Below are 15,972 nucleotides of genomic sequence, written 5' to 3'. Positions count from 1 at the left end.
ATTTACGAATGCATATACAGTTACAGCTGTTTGAGAAAGCATGCAAGATTGAGCAAAAATGGACAACAATGTGAGATTTGATTAATCTATTTAATCTATGTCAAGTCCTAGGTGATGGAGATCAGATCCACCCTCTTCACCTGAGACACAAACACTCTGGTACCCCGTTTTAACCATTTCTCCCAAGCATCTCCGTGCAGTCAGACCTTTGATTATTTTGTGCCACTTGGGCCACAATAATAAGCCCCCTCTCTGATTGTCAGAGTGTGACCCCCTCCCCATGGGTTACTGCAGCCAGTGTTTCCAGCACTGCCACTACCTGGGTGGGGGTACCCCACCGGAATCCCCACTGGTTAGGTACAAGGTCGTCAAGGTTCGCATTAGCAGCTTTGAGAATTTCCTTGTATATTATGCTCTCCCATCAGGGGGCTCTGGCTTTGTAGGACCAACCCTGCCAGGCAGGCTCAGAATCTTGAGGGGGCGGTGCTGCTCAAGTAGGTCCCCTGACCGCATTTACTTTTCTGTTTAGGCTGCTCTTTGGTGTATGGTTCACTCAGGTGGGTGTCTAGGATATAGGGTTGGGGATCGTTCCATCATGATAGGACAATAAAAAAATAGATTAGATGTATACTATATTTTAAAATGTATATCCCTCATCTGCACAAAATTGAAAGCCCTCTCTCACAACCCCTGCTCACAGACACACGTTGGTTCTGGGATATGCAACCATTTCCTTTCTCACTCACTTAACGCCACACTTATTCAAACACAAAAATGGACTCCACCTTCCATCACAATACATCCACACATACCCACATACTGTGCCTTCTATGTCTTCTGTTCGCTATGTTTTTATCTCCACTATGTTGATTGAGTACATGTGTTCTAATTAGTTGTATTTGAATATGTATTATTTTGCTTGTTATCTTTTCTTGTAATACCGTTTTATCCTTTTATAAAATACTATACATACTATAAATGTTCTTTATTATTACAATCCCTACCATGGCTAGTATTGGGTGCTCCATTATTCGACTCCTCTATTAGAACTTTCAGAATAGCCATGGAGTAGTCTTTGTGTCGCGGTACATTTGGTTGTCAATATACAGTTTATTGACAACGAGAGCAACACGCTTCCCTTTTAATCTATTTTCCTTGAAGATTGGGTACAGAACTTTGCGCCGTTCTGCAATCTCCCTCGGGAACTGATCATTCCTATTTTGGTGCCAGCAAGTCTTTCACCTAGGCTTTTAACCATTACTTTATCCTTAAAAAAAGCAAATTTGGCAACGATTGGACGCTCATATCTCTGTCCTCTTTTTCCGAAACAGTGTACACGTTCGAGTTGGATTTTATCGACAGCCTTGAGTGGGATTTTAAGCGCTGTTAGAAAGAAGTCTTTCACAATAGTCTCAGTTACCTCTCCCTCTTTTTCCTGGATACCCGTAAGTACTAGACTTTCTCTCATCGATCTAGTTTGCATGTCTAGTAAGGCTTCTCTCAGAAAGTTGTTCTCCTTTTTAAGTTCCTTAACGTCCGTTTCTATCTTAGTGAATGTCTCTTTTAGTTTTTTTGTATCTTTCTCAATTATCGCAGCTTTTCCGTCACTCATTTCAAGACTCGCCTTCAACTCTTTTACATCATTACTGACCAACTCTATTATGCCCAGTTTGTCATTTATCGACTTCAACAGGTCGCTTTCCACACTTACCAGCGCCAGTGGTGAAAAGCATAAATCATCTGTATCAGTCGACGAGTCGCGTTTTCTCTTGGAGATTGATTCTCCTCGTTTATCTTCCGTCATGTTTGGGTGTTGCGTGTTGTTGTAATATTTTTTTTTGTTTGTTTTTGTTTGGGGGTAGATCAGCTTAATATTGCAGATAGATTGTAACTTCCATCAATGTAATTGTCTGCATCATTTCCAATCCCCCATGTTTTTATATATATATATATATATATATATACACACTGTATATACATATACATACACATATACACATATACATATATATATATATATACATACATACAAAAAATATTTAGTCAGCCACCAATTGTGCAAGTTCTCCCACTTAAAAAGATGAGAGAGGCCTGTAATTTTCATCATAGGTACACGTCAACTATGACAGACAAATTGAGAAAAAAAATATCCAGAAAATCACATTGTAGGATTTTTTATGAATTTATTTGCAAATTATGGTGGAAAATATGTATTTGGTCACCTATAAACAAGCAAGATTTCTGGCTCTCACAGACCTGTAACTTCTTCTTTAAGAGGCTCCTCTGTCCTCCACTCGTTACCTGTATTAATGGCACCTGTTTGAACTTGTTATCAGTATAAAAGACACCTGTCCACAACCTCAAACAGTCACACTCCAAACTCCACTATGGCCAAGACCAAAGAGCTGTCAAAGGACACCAGAAACAAAATTGTAGACCTGCACCAGGCTGGGAAGACTGAATCTGCAATAGGTAAGCAGCTTGGTTTGAAGAAATCAACTGTGGGAGCAATTATTAGGAAATGGAAGACATACAAGACCACTGATAATCTCCCTCGATCTGGGGCTCCACGCAAGATCTCACCCCGTGATCACAAGAACGGTGAGCAAAAATCCCAGAACCACACGGGGGGACCTAGTGAATGACCTGCAGAGAGCTGGGACCAAAGTAACAAAGCCTACCATCAGTAACACACTACGCCGCCAGGGACTCAAATCCTGCAGTGCAAGACGTGTCCCCCTGCTTAAGCCAGTACATGTCCAAGCCCGTCTGAAGTTTGCTAGAGTGCATTTGGATGATCCAGAAGAGGATTGGGAGAATGTCATATGGTCAGATGAAACCAAAATAGAACTTTTTGGTAAAAACTCAACTCGTCGTGTTTGGAGGACAAAGAATGCTGAGTTGCATCCAAAGAACACCATACCTACTGTGAAGCATGGGGGTGGAAACATCATGCTTTGGGGCTGTTTTTCTGCAAAGGGACCAGGACGACTGATCTGTGTAAAGGAAAGAATGAATGGGGCCATGTATCGTGAGATTTTGAGTGAAAACCTCCTTCCATCAGCAAGGGCATTGAAGATGAAACGTGGCTGGGTCTTTCAGCATGACAATGATCCCAAACACACCGCCCGGGCAACGAAGGAGTGGCTTCGTAAGAAGAATTTCAAGGTCCTGGAGTGGCCTAGCCAGTCTCCAGATCTCAACCCCATAGAAAATCTTTGGAGGGAGTTGAAAGTCTGTGTTGCCCAGCGACAGCCCCAAAACATCACTGCTCTAGAGGAGATCTGCATGGAGGAATGGGCCAAAATACCAGCAACAGTGTGTGAAAACCTTGTGAAGACTTACAGAAAACGTTTGACCTGTGTCATTGCCAACAAAGGGTATATAACAAAGTATTGAGAAACTTTTGTTATTGACCAAATACTTATTTTCCACCATAATTTGCAAATAAATTCATAAAAAATCCTACAATGTGATTTTCTGGAAAAAAAATTCTCATTTAGTCTGTCATAGTTGACTTGTACCTATGATGAAAATTACAGGCCTCTCTCATCTTTTTAAGTGGGAGAACTTGCACAATTGGTGGCTGACTAAACACCTTTTTCCCCCACTGTATATATACATACACATACACATACATACACACATACACACACACATACATACATACATACATACATACACATCCTTAAAAAAAAAAATATATATTCCCCTTTATTACTTTCCAACCCCGCCACCCTTTCCCCACTTGGAGTAAACTAGTGAACAACAACGCCTAGGCCTCTACTTCCAGCCCATACCCACTATCTACATTTTATGAACACAGTCAATTTTACAGTAATTACATTTTGTTTGTTCTTTCTCCTGAACTTCTTCTACTCTCAACCTCTCCGATCATTTTCATGATGTCCATCCTTTTTGCTTCTATATGCCATATCTTTCTAACTGTGCTCCTTCACAAAAGCTCCCAACCTACAACCCATACACTTATTATGGACACAGCGTGCCTACATTATTAGTTATCTTGTTATTGTTTGTTGTTATTAGTCCCATCTTTCAATTCCCTTCAACACCTCCCATCTACAGTGGGGAAAAAAAGTATTTAGTCAGCCACCAATTGTGCAAGTTCTCCCACTTAAAAAGATGAGAGAGGCCTGTAATTTTCATCATAGGTACACGTCAACTATGACAGACAAAATGAGAAAAAAAATCCAGAAAATCACATTGTAGGATTTTTAATGATTTTATTTGCAAATTATGGTGGAAAATAAGTATTTGGTCAATAACAAAAGTTTCTCAATACTTTGTTATATACCCTTTGTTGGCAATGACACAGGTCAAACGTTTTCTGTAAGTCTTCACAAGGTTTTCACACACTGTTGCTGGTATTTTGGCCCATTCCTCCATGCAGATCTCCTCTAGAGCAGTGATGTTTTGGGGCTGTCGCTGGGCAACACGGACTTTCAACTCCCTCCAAAGATTTTCTATGGGGTTGAGATCTGGAGACTGGCTAGGCCACTCCAGGACCTTGAAATGCTTATTACGAAGCCACTCCTTCGTTGCCCGGGCGGTGTGTTTGGGATCATTGTCATGCTGAAAGACCCAGCCACGTTTCATCTTCAATGCCCTTGCTGATGGAAGGAGGTTTTCACTCAAAATCTCACGATACATGGCCCCATTCATTCTTTCCTTTACACGGATCAGTCGTCCTGGTCCCTTTGCAGAAAAACAGCCCCAAAGCATGATGTTTCCACCCCCATGCTTCACAGTAGGTATGGTGTTCTTTGGATGCAACTCAGCATTCTTTGTCCTCCAAACACGACGAGTTGAGTTTTTACCAAAAAGTTATATTTTGGTTTCATCTGACCATATGACATTCTCCCAATCCTCTTCTGGATCATCCAAATGCAATCTAGCAAACTTCAGACGGGCCTGGACATGTACTGGCTTAAGCAGGGGGACACGTCTGGCACTGCAGGATTTGAGTCCCTGGCGGCGTAGTGTGTTACTGATGGTAGGCTTTGTTACTTTGGTCCCAGCTCTCTGCAGGTCATTCACTAGGTCCCCCCGTGTGGTTCTGGGATTTTTGCTCACCATTCTTGTGATCATTTTGACCCCACGGGGTGAGATCTTGCGTGGAGCCCCAGATCGAGGGAGATTATCAGTGGTCTTGTATGTCTTCCATTTCCTAATACTTGCTCCCACAGTTGATTTCTTCAAACCAAGCTGCTTACCTATCGCAGATTCAGTCTTCCCAGCCTGGTGCAGGTCTACAATTTTGTTTCTGGTGTCCTTTGACAGCTCTTTGGTCTTGGCCATAGTGGAGTTTGGAGTGTGACTGTTTGAGGTTGTGGACAGGTGTCTTTTATACTGATAACAAGTTCAAACAGGTGCCATTAATACAGGTAACGAGTGGAGGACAGAGGAGCCTCTTAAAGAAGAAGTTACAGGTCTGTGAGAGCCAGAAATCTTGCTTGTTTGTAGGTGACCAAATACTTATTTTCCACCATAATTTGCAAATAAATTCATTAAAAATCCTACAATGTGATTTTCTGGAATTTGTTTTCTCAATTTGTCTGTCATACATATATATACATATACGTCATTTAGCAGACGCTCTTATCCAGAGCGACTTACATGAGCAATTAGGGTTAAGTGCCTTGCTCAAGGGCACATCGGCAGATTTTTCACCTAGTCGGCTCGGGGATTAGAACCAGCGACCTTTCGATAACTGGCACAACGCTCTTAACCACTAAGCTACCTGCCGCCCCAGTCATAGTTGACGTGTACCTATGATGAAAATTACAGGCCTCTCTCATCTTTTTAAGTGGGAGAACTTGCACAATTGGTGGCTGACTAAATACTTTTTTTCCCCCACTGTATCTTTTAACACCATCCATATAGGATTTCTATTTGCCATATATATTTCAACTGTACTGTGATGTCTTACAAAAGTTCTGAAGCTTTCTATTCTCATTGTTTCTACAGATTGTGAATTGAAAATAAACATTTTTGCGAATAGTATTATTATGTTATTGATCGATTGACTATGACTTTTCAGATCACCCAGTAGTGCTATCTGCAGGGTTAGCTCCAGGTAAATATTGCAATCCTTTAGCCATTCCTGGACCTGTGTCCAAAAACAAGCTACAAATGGACAGTACCAAAACAAATGATCTAATGATTCTGTCTCTTTGCAGCAAAATCTGCAGAGCTGGGAAGATTGTATCCCCCATATAAATAACATTCTATTGGTAGCAAGAATTGTATATAATAATTTAAATTGAAAGATTCTAAGTTTTGAATCCGGTGTCGTTTTGCGTATCAGTTCATAAACACTATGCCATGGGATCGGTACGTCAAAAATCTCTTCCCAACTATTTTGCAATCTATATGGGACGGCTGTCGAACCTTTGGTCCTTAAATGAAACTGATATACCTTTTTATTTATCACAGTTTTCTTTAACCAATTATGTTCTTTAATGCAAGGCCGACAGACAAGTTCCTTACTTTCTCCTCCTTCCACTTTCCTCTTCCATTTTTGCGGTAAGGCTGCAATTATTTGGTTGTAATTTTGGGTAGAGCAGACATTTCCATATGATTTTGTTAGCTGCATGTGCGACATAACTCCACCAGTCCTACCGAATATATAATTTACAAAGATTATACCTTTTTTTAAACATTTTGTCAAAAAAAAAGTTTTTTTGTCAATTAGTATATTTGAGTTTAACCAGAATATTTGTTGCATTATTTGTTCTGTCGTTTCTGGAGGATTAAATTGAATTTGCAACCAACTTTCTATGGCTTGATTTAGAAATAGTGATATCTGGGAGATGATTTCCTTTTCAAATAACTGAAAGTGAGTGGTTGTAATCTGAATAAAGGGAAAAAGGCCATTCTTGAACATTGGGTGAGACAATCTTACTAATTTGCTAGAGAACCAGTTCGGATTTAAGTATAACTTTTGTATGACTGAAGCTTTTAGTGATAGGTCTAATGCTTTAATATTTAATAATTTCTGTCCTCCGAATTCATATTCATTATATGAATATGCCCGTTTAATTTTGTCTGGCTTGCCGTTCCAAATAAAATTGAATATTTTTTTTCTCATATAATTTCAAAAACTGTTTGCTAGGCGTAGGCAAGACCATAAGCAAATAGGTAAACTGGGATAATACTAAAGAGTTAATCAGGGTGATTTTTCCACAAATTGACAGGCACCCACCTTTCCATGGTAGCAAGATCTTATCTATTTTTGCTAACTTTCTATTATAATTTATTGAAGTGAGATCATTTATTTCCTGTGGGATATGTATTCCGAGTATATCCACATCACCATCAGACCATTTTATTGATAAACTACATGGCAATGTAATTTTTTTATTTTTTATTGATCCAATACGTAATATAGTACATTTGTCATACTTTGGTTGTAATCCAGAGAGGTTAGAAAATGTATCTAGATCCTCTATGAGACTGTGGAGTGATTCTAGTTGTAGATTTAAAAGAAAACATGAATCATCAGCGTACAATGACACCTTTGTTTTTAAGCCCTGGATTTCTAATCCCCTGATATTATTGTTGGATCTGATTTTAATAGCTAACATCTCGATGGCCACAATAAATAGATATGCCGATAGTGGACAACCTTGTTTCACTCCTCTTGACAGTTTAAAACTTTCTGAGAAATAGCTATTATTTACTATTTTACACCTAGGGTTACTATACATGATTTTGACCCATTTTATAGGAGATTCACCAAAATTGAAATGCTCCAGGCATTTATATATAAACCCCAGTCGTACTTTATCAAATGCCTTTTCGAAGTCTGCTATGAATAGCAGGCCTGGTTTCTCAGATTTTCCATAATGTTCTATTGTTTCCAATACTTGCCTTATATTATCTCCAATGTATCTTCCTTGTAAAAAACCTGTCTGATTAGAATGAATAATGTCCGACAATACCTTTTTAATTCTATGCGCTATACATTTTGCTAGAATTTTAGCATCACAACACTGAAGTGTAAGGGGCCTCCAATTTTTTAAATGTTGTTGTAATATTTGTCGATAAACTTCTCTAGCCTTATAATTTGTTTTGTGTTATTATCCAGATTGAATGTTATTACCCTCGAATATATGAAGTGCTAATATTTAGTCTAATTTACTGATATTGAATATTATGTTTTTATCGTGAGGTGATTTTTAATGCTGTGTATTCAATACGCCATCTTGTCTACCAGAAGCCTGCAGATATTGTTGCTATATGTGACCGTACATACATACCCCAACCAGAAGCCATGGATAACAGGCAACATCCGCACTGAGCTAAAGGGTAGCGCTGCCGCTTTCAAGGAGCGGGACTCTAACCCGGACGCTTATAAGAAATCCCGCTATGCCCTCTGACGAACCATCAAACAGGCAAAGAGTCAATACAGGATTAAGATTGAATCGTACTACACCGGCTCTGACGCTCGTCGGATGTGGCAGGGCTTGAAAACTATTACAGACTACAAAGGGAAGCACAGCCGCGAGTTGCCCAGTGACACAAGCCTACCAGACGAGCTAAACCACTTCTATGCTCGCTTCGAGGCAAGCAACACTGAAGCATGCATGAGAGCACCAGCTGTTCCGGATGACTATGTGATCACGCTCTCCGTAGCCGATGTCAGTAAGACTTTTAAGCAGGTCAACGTTCACAAGGCCGCAGGGCCAGACGGATTACCAGGACGTGTACTCCGAGCATGTGCTGACCAACTGGCAAGTGTCTTCACTGACATTTTCAACATGTCCCTGACTGAGTCTGTAATACCAACACGTTTCAAGCAGACCACCATAGTCCCCGTGCCCAAGGACACTAAGATAACCTGCCTAAATGACTACCGACCCGTAGCACTGACGTCTGTAGCCATGAAGTGCTTTGAAAGGCTGGTCATGGCTCACATCAACACCATTATCCCAGAAACCCTAGACCCACTCCAATTTGCATACTGCCCCAACAGATCCACAGATGATGCAATCTCTATTGCACTCCACACCGCCCTATCCCACCTGGACAAGAGGAACACCTACGTGATAATGCTATTCATTGACTACAGCTCAGCGTTCAACACCATAGTGCCCTCAAAGCTCATCACTAAGCTAAGGACCCTGGGACTAAACACCTCCCTCTGCAACTGGATCCTGGACTTCCTGACGGGCCGCCCCCAGGTGGTAAGGGTAGGTAACAACACATCTGCCACGCTGATCCTCAACACGGGGGCCCCTCAGGGGTACGTGCTCAGTCCCCTCCTGTACTCCCTGTTCACCCATGACTGCATGGCCAGGCACGACTCCAACACCATCATTAAGTTTGCCGACGACACAACAGTGGTAGGCCTGATCACCGACAACGATGAGACAGCCTATAGGGAGGAGGTCAGAGACCTGGCAGTGTGGTGCCAGGATAACAACCTCTCCCTCAACGTGACCAAGACAAAGGAGATGATTGTGGACTACAGGAAAAAAAAGAGGACTGAGCACGCCCCCATTCTCATCAACGGGGCTGTAGTGGAACAGGTTGAGAGCTTCAAGTTCCTTGGTGTCCACATCACAAACAAACTATCATGGTCCAACCACACCAAGACAGTCGTGAAGAGGGCACGACAAAGCCTATTCCCCCTCAGGAGACTGAAAAGATTTGGCATGGGTCCTCAGATCCTCAAAAAGTTCTACAGCTGCACCATCGAGAGCATCCTGACTGGTTGCATCACCGCCTGGTATGGCAACTGCTTGGCCTCCGACCGCAAGGCACTACAGAGGGTAGTGCGTACGGCCCAGTACATCACTGGGGCCAAGCTTCCTGCCATCCAGGACCTCTATACCAGGCGGTGTCAGAGGAAGGCCCTAAAAATTGTCAAAGACTCCAGCCACCCTAGTCATAGACTGTTCTCTCTGCTACCGCACGGCAAGCGGTACCGGAGCACCAAGTCTAGGTCCAAAAGGCTTCTCAACAGCTTCTACCCCCAAGCCATAAGACTCCTGAACAGCTAATCATGGCTACCTGGACTATTTGCACTGCCCCCCCACCCCCAATTTGCACTGCCCCCCCGCCCCCACCCCATCTTTTTACGATGCTGCTACTCTGTTAATTATTTATGCATAGTCACTTTAACCCACATGTACATATTACCTCAACTACCTCAACTAGCCGGTGCCCCCGCACATTGACTCTGCACCGGTACCCCCTGTATATAGCCTCCCTACTGTTATTTTATTTTACTTCTGCTCTTTTTTTCTCAACACTTTTTTGTTGTTGTTTTATTTTACTTTTTTATAAAAAAATAAATGCATTGTTGGTTAAGGGCTGTAAGTAAGCATTTCACGGTAATGTCTACACCTGTTGTATTCGGCAAATGTAGCAAATAAAATTTGATTTGATTTGATTATGTGTTGTTGCTTCCATAGCAGAGGGTAGATTGTGATATTTGACACTTATGGCAGCACTGGTCACAGTGGAATGGAGTCAAGCAGAGGACATTTTGAATTTTAATGGACCAAGGAAAGGACAGGAGGTTAGTTAAGACTGTTGGTACTCAACCTGGTTTCAACCTCCTCCTCCATACTTCCCAATGTGGGTTTCCTGTTCTAAGCTGACTGCGTGTATGCGTGTATGCGCATGTGTGTGCGTTGCATGCATTTTTGTGACGGCTAAGAGAGCAAGATGCAACTGAGGCTGTTATCGCACAGGAAGCACAGCCCTTTCTGTGGGCTCCACTTCCTCCTGAGAGAAAGGGAGGGTGCAGAGGAGGCCTATTATAACGCTGGAACAGCTGTCACCACGGAGACCAATGTTCCATTGTATGTCTGCCAGGCTGCCGTCTTGTATTATGGTTGTTTAGAATGTTGCGTTACCGGTAACGCTTCTCCATGTTATCTGTGTCTCTCTCTATGTCCCAATATTGTTAAATGGCTCCTTCACTTGTCTCCTCCCCTACACAATGGTGACGAGGAGGTTTTTAAGACTATTTGGGACATGACACAGTCCATCCCGAGGTTCCTCGATTACACACACGTCTGTGTCTGTGGCTTCAGTCATATCTGTGCCTGTGAAGTCGCTGCCAGGCCCTTAGGGACAGTGATAAGCTGATAGCAGATACCGATAGACTTCCAGTCATTGCGCTAACGCTAGTTAGCATTGGCTTGCGAAACCACCTCTAACCTCCTTCATACTGGACACAGAGACATAAAAAGGGTATCCACAAGTTAATTTGACTCTAGGGAAGTAGATTAAGGGCCTCATTGCCAAAATCCTGAAGTATCCCTTTAACGCCCTTGTTTTGTGTGTGTGTGTGTGCATGTTGGAATATTTATCTTTATCATCTGCCTGGATACTTTATGTAAATACTCTAAAGCCCTAAACGAACAGACATGCACACAGATACAACACTAAGAGATAAGACCTCTAACATACAACACATATAGAACCCTAAGCCTCCTTGAATTGGGTTTTCTCACATGGATGCCAAACTCACAACCTCAGTTCTAGGGTTGCTGCGATGTTCAACTGCAAAGCACAAAACACATTCACTTTCAATTCAACCTGGAGCTCCTACACAGACCCACCCACCTCCTTATGATCAAAATACCATTGTCTTTGTAAAGTAAATCATCAACAGTCACACTGCTGTTTGGAGGGCTTTTGAATTTAAGCCCAATGTAAGTCTTATGATACACAAAGTGTTTTAAAACAGAATAGAAGTACTCTGAAACACCCAAAGTGGTTCTTCAATCTGAATATTGGTGTTTTTAAGAGAGTGTTGTGAAAACACTTTTTGGGGTTTCAGTTCATGTAAAAGCCAAGATCAAAACACACACAAAAATATGTTTTTGCAGACTGTCTCTCTCATACAATCAAGTGGTTAAGAAATGCAAATATAATTCATGATAAGGGCCTGTGGAGAATATATTTTTTGTGGAATTCCACCTTCATTTTTTCAATGCTTTATTTAGACATTAAAAACAGGAGGAGACAGAGAAGGAGTGAAAGTGGGACAGGTGGAAGTGGGAATTGAATCCCCGACTTCTGGGGCAGTAAGATGGTACATTTCATTAACATTTTATTGGAATTGTACACACATTCACACTGTAATACATTATTCTTGAATTCAAATTGACTCACAAAAAACCCAACATACTTAATACAATTGAATGTAAGTCATTTCAATGATTTGTTAATTTAATTTGACCATAAAAAAATAAAAATAATTCCAACTTAATATGTTGCTCAAAATGTAAGTATACTATGAGGATAACCAAAGATAGAGAGAACTGGGTGATTGAACCCATTGGAAGTCTGGTTTTAATCTCCTTGCACTTCCTAGCTTGCCACTTGGCTCTGTTTTTAGAGGATTGTGAGTAATTTTACACAATGTTGTATGCACCTTTGAAAAAAAAAAAGTATACTTCTATATTAGTATTAATGAACCCTTTACACTCGTGGGAATTGGCCTATATGGATAGGGCTAAATTGAAATGTTTCTTACAAAATAAATATGAAATACATAAGCATTACCTCTGTAGCTCAGCTGGTAGAGTACGGCGCTGGTAACGCCAGGGTAGTGGGTTCGATCCCCGGGACCACCCATACACAAAAATGTATGCACGCATGACTGTATGTCGCTTTGGATAAAAGCGTCTGCTAAATGGCATATTATTATTATTATTATGGTAGCAGTTGAAAGGGAACAGTTTGGAGATGATGGGGAAATGATTAGCCCAAAGTTGAGGACACACCTGACCGACACAAGACTGAATCCAAACATTACACTGTTTATTTTATGTGCGTTTTCCATTTACTGTACTCTTTGCCACATTTGTCGATAATGAAATCTGAAAATACTCTGGATACATTCAGTAATATAATACGAATATTCCTGGAAAATGTGGGGTAGTTGCAACATAAGGCAAAAAAAGGCAAGAGTTTGAGTGAGAGGACTAACTGGTGTCTCCAAGTGGCCACACACCTCTCCAAAATGTGCTCAGTTCCTCAGTAATTTCATTGCACTTTTATGAGTCAAAGAAGATTCTTCAACAATAAGGTGCTTTGAGCTCTCCTAGCTGTGCCGTTGAGGAACTAGAGCAAGCACACTTGGAGTTGTTTTGTTTGGAACACAAGCCTGCATCCCCGCCTTCACACAATTACTGTTGTAGTTTACGCAATCCAAAAACGGCCCATTAGACATCGCAATCTGTGTCAGGTGGGCATCATTTGAAAGCTTGTTCTATTGCCAACATGACTAGCTAAGTTATAAAATATGATCTTACCAGTGGAGGCTGCTGAGGGGAGGACGGCTCATAATAATGGCTGGAATGGAGCAAATGGAATGCATTTGATACCCTTCCACCTATTCCGCTCCAGCCATTACCACGAGCCCGTCCTCCCAAATTAAGGTGCCACCAACCTCCTGTGGATGTTAGTGTTAGGCTTTGACAAGGCAATTCAGAGAAACAGATTGTAATTTTGGTTTCTTCACAATAGACAAACATAAGCAATGTTCTGTTCAGAACAACACATGGTATGAGGCCATGTAATCTTGTAACTGTACATTAAACATAGTGATACAAAACTTTAACACTGTATATGACATTCATTTTATGAAATGGAAATGTGAAGTGCAAATTTGGACTCACGGGTGTTTGGCTTGCTTGTATGACATCGAAGCAGTCCCACTGGGCACAGACGTCAATTCAGCATCTATATCACGTTGGTTCAAGGTAATGTCATTGAAATTATGTGGAAACAACATTGATTCAATCAGTGTGTGCCCAGTGGGGTATTTATTATAATCCTCAACGTCTCATCTTTCAAAATACATTTAGTCCTCTTAATTTACAGCATTTCCCTCACTCCGACAACAAAAGTTAGCAAAAGTTGCCCAATTAGCAGGAGGGATGATGTCAAATTCTTGTCACCTGCGGTGCTAAAGTTCAGAAAGGCTGTGAGTCAAAACCTATAGCGTAGAGCCTGAGCTCTGATGTAATTTATATCATGTTACTGTACAGCCAAAATAAATGTTCAACCCATATATGGGTATGAGTGTAAAGGGCTAAGCAGCTTGCCATGAGTTGTAATGGATCATGATGAACGGATATCAATACCGTCAGGCAAAATGACGTTCGATGATGAGACGACCCATTCCCACATTCTCAACGTAAAACTTTAGAGGCAGATACAGTGTCCTGCAATGCCTGCCAAAATGGGTTAAACTGGCAAATGATCAGATACATAAGTCAATGTTAAATATTAAAATACTCCAGAAGAAGTGATCTAATTCTGCACTAGATAGGATTTGAAACACCAAAATACTGGATGCAGAGACATAAAAATAGTATCCATGAGTTCATCGGACTCTGGGGAAGTAGATAAAGGTCTTCATTGCCAAAATCCTGAAGAATCCCTATAAAGGTTAGGGTTTAGGGTAGGGATGTCCCAAGGATCCCAAAAAGCGCTGACCCTACGGGCCATTCCCACCGTGAATTCTGTCCTGTGGTAGGTAACTCCTGGCGAAGACCATTGTCAGCAAGGAGCAAAGGTAAACACAGGTATATTTGCAATGCAAAGCTACAGAGGGTAGAGCAAGCAATACTGTACATGCAAAGTACACACACACAAACACCACTCAGGGGCAAGTATGTGAGATGAACACGGTTTCTCAATTACATAGTCACTAGCACTCGCTAGTGGCCAGCGTGTGCAGGACACATGTTTATTCCAGGGAGTGTAGAACTGTAGGCCCTTTGCTAATACATTAATGCATAATTCAATATAGGCCTATCCTTCCTTCCTCCTGTTTTTAAAGACATTACTAATCTGACATGACTGGAACTAGGTTAACTGCAATGTACAGAAACGGAGTTTGCACTTATCCAATATACTCATGTCAGGCTTCAAGCAGGTCCCTAATCTCTCAAAAGGGAACACCACCACATGCTAAAACATCTATTCCCTCTGGCCTGTATGGGGCATTCTTCTCTCCTAAGTCGTATGTCTGCTGTTGTGTGTGTGTGTGTGTGTGTGTGTGTGTGTGTGTGTGTGTGTGGTAGCATAGTGCCACCATGCCACATAGAAAAGAGAATGTGATGCCAGTTTGTTTAAATTGAACTCTTATCGAGAAATATGAAAATAATACTGTGTGTGGTAGCTGTTTTCGATGCCAGTAAAGGCAATATTCTGCTTTTATCACTCTTTCTTTTTACCCCCATATTTCTCTCTCTCCCCCTCTGCCTTTATCTGTTGAGCACAGGGGTTGATGGCACCTTAATTGGGGAGGACGTGCTCGTGTTAATGGCTGGAGCGGTATGAGTGGAACGGTATCAATAATATATTTTCCATGTGTTTGATGCCATTCCATTTACTTCTTTCCAGCCATTATAATGAGCCGTCCTCCCCGCAGCAGCCTCCACTGCTGCTGAGTATAAACTGGGGTCCAATAATTAGTTGGTTTGGCCCATTGAGATAGGTACACTCCCCTACTGTAAATATATAGTAGCAGAGGACATACTGTAGTCTGATTGTGTGTGTGCGCGCTTACCTTCTGTAGATATTCTCCCTTTCCATCGAGCCACTCCTCTTCCACCCTCTGAAATTACACACTTCAGAACTTTGTCAGGTCCTTTTTTTCCAGACTTAGGAAACACATGCAGGTATAGATATACACAGATATAGATCATCTGAGGAGCTCATTCAAAGAGACAGATCCTAGTGAAGATATCTTTATTTCAGTCATTACATAGATATGTCAAATTTGGGTTATTTGCATATTGTGTTGTATTTTATGGCAACATTTTATATCACATCCTATGACAATTACATTTGAGTCATTTTATCCAGAGCGACTTACAGGAACAATTAGGGTTAAGTGCCTTGCTCAAGGGCACAGTGACAGATTTGTCACCTGAGATTCAAACTAGCAACCTTTCGGTTACTGCCCCAACG

The sequence above is a fragment of the Coregonus lavaretus genome, assembly GCF_964263955.1.
Source record: "Coregonus lavaretus genome assembly, chromosome: 19".
Taxonomy (NCBI): domain Eukaryota; kingdom Metazoa; phylum Chordata; class Actinopteri; order Salmoniformes; family Salmonidae; genus Coregonus; species Coregonus lavaretus.
This window is presented reverse-complemented; position numbering follows the sequence as displayed.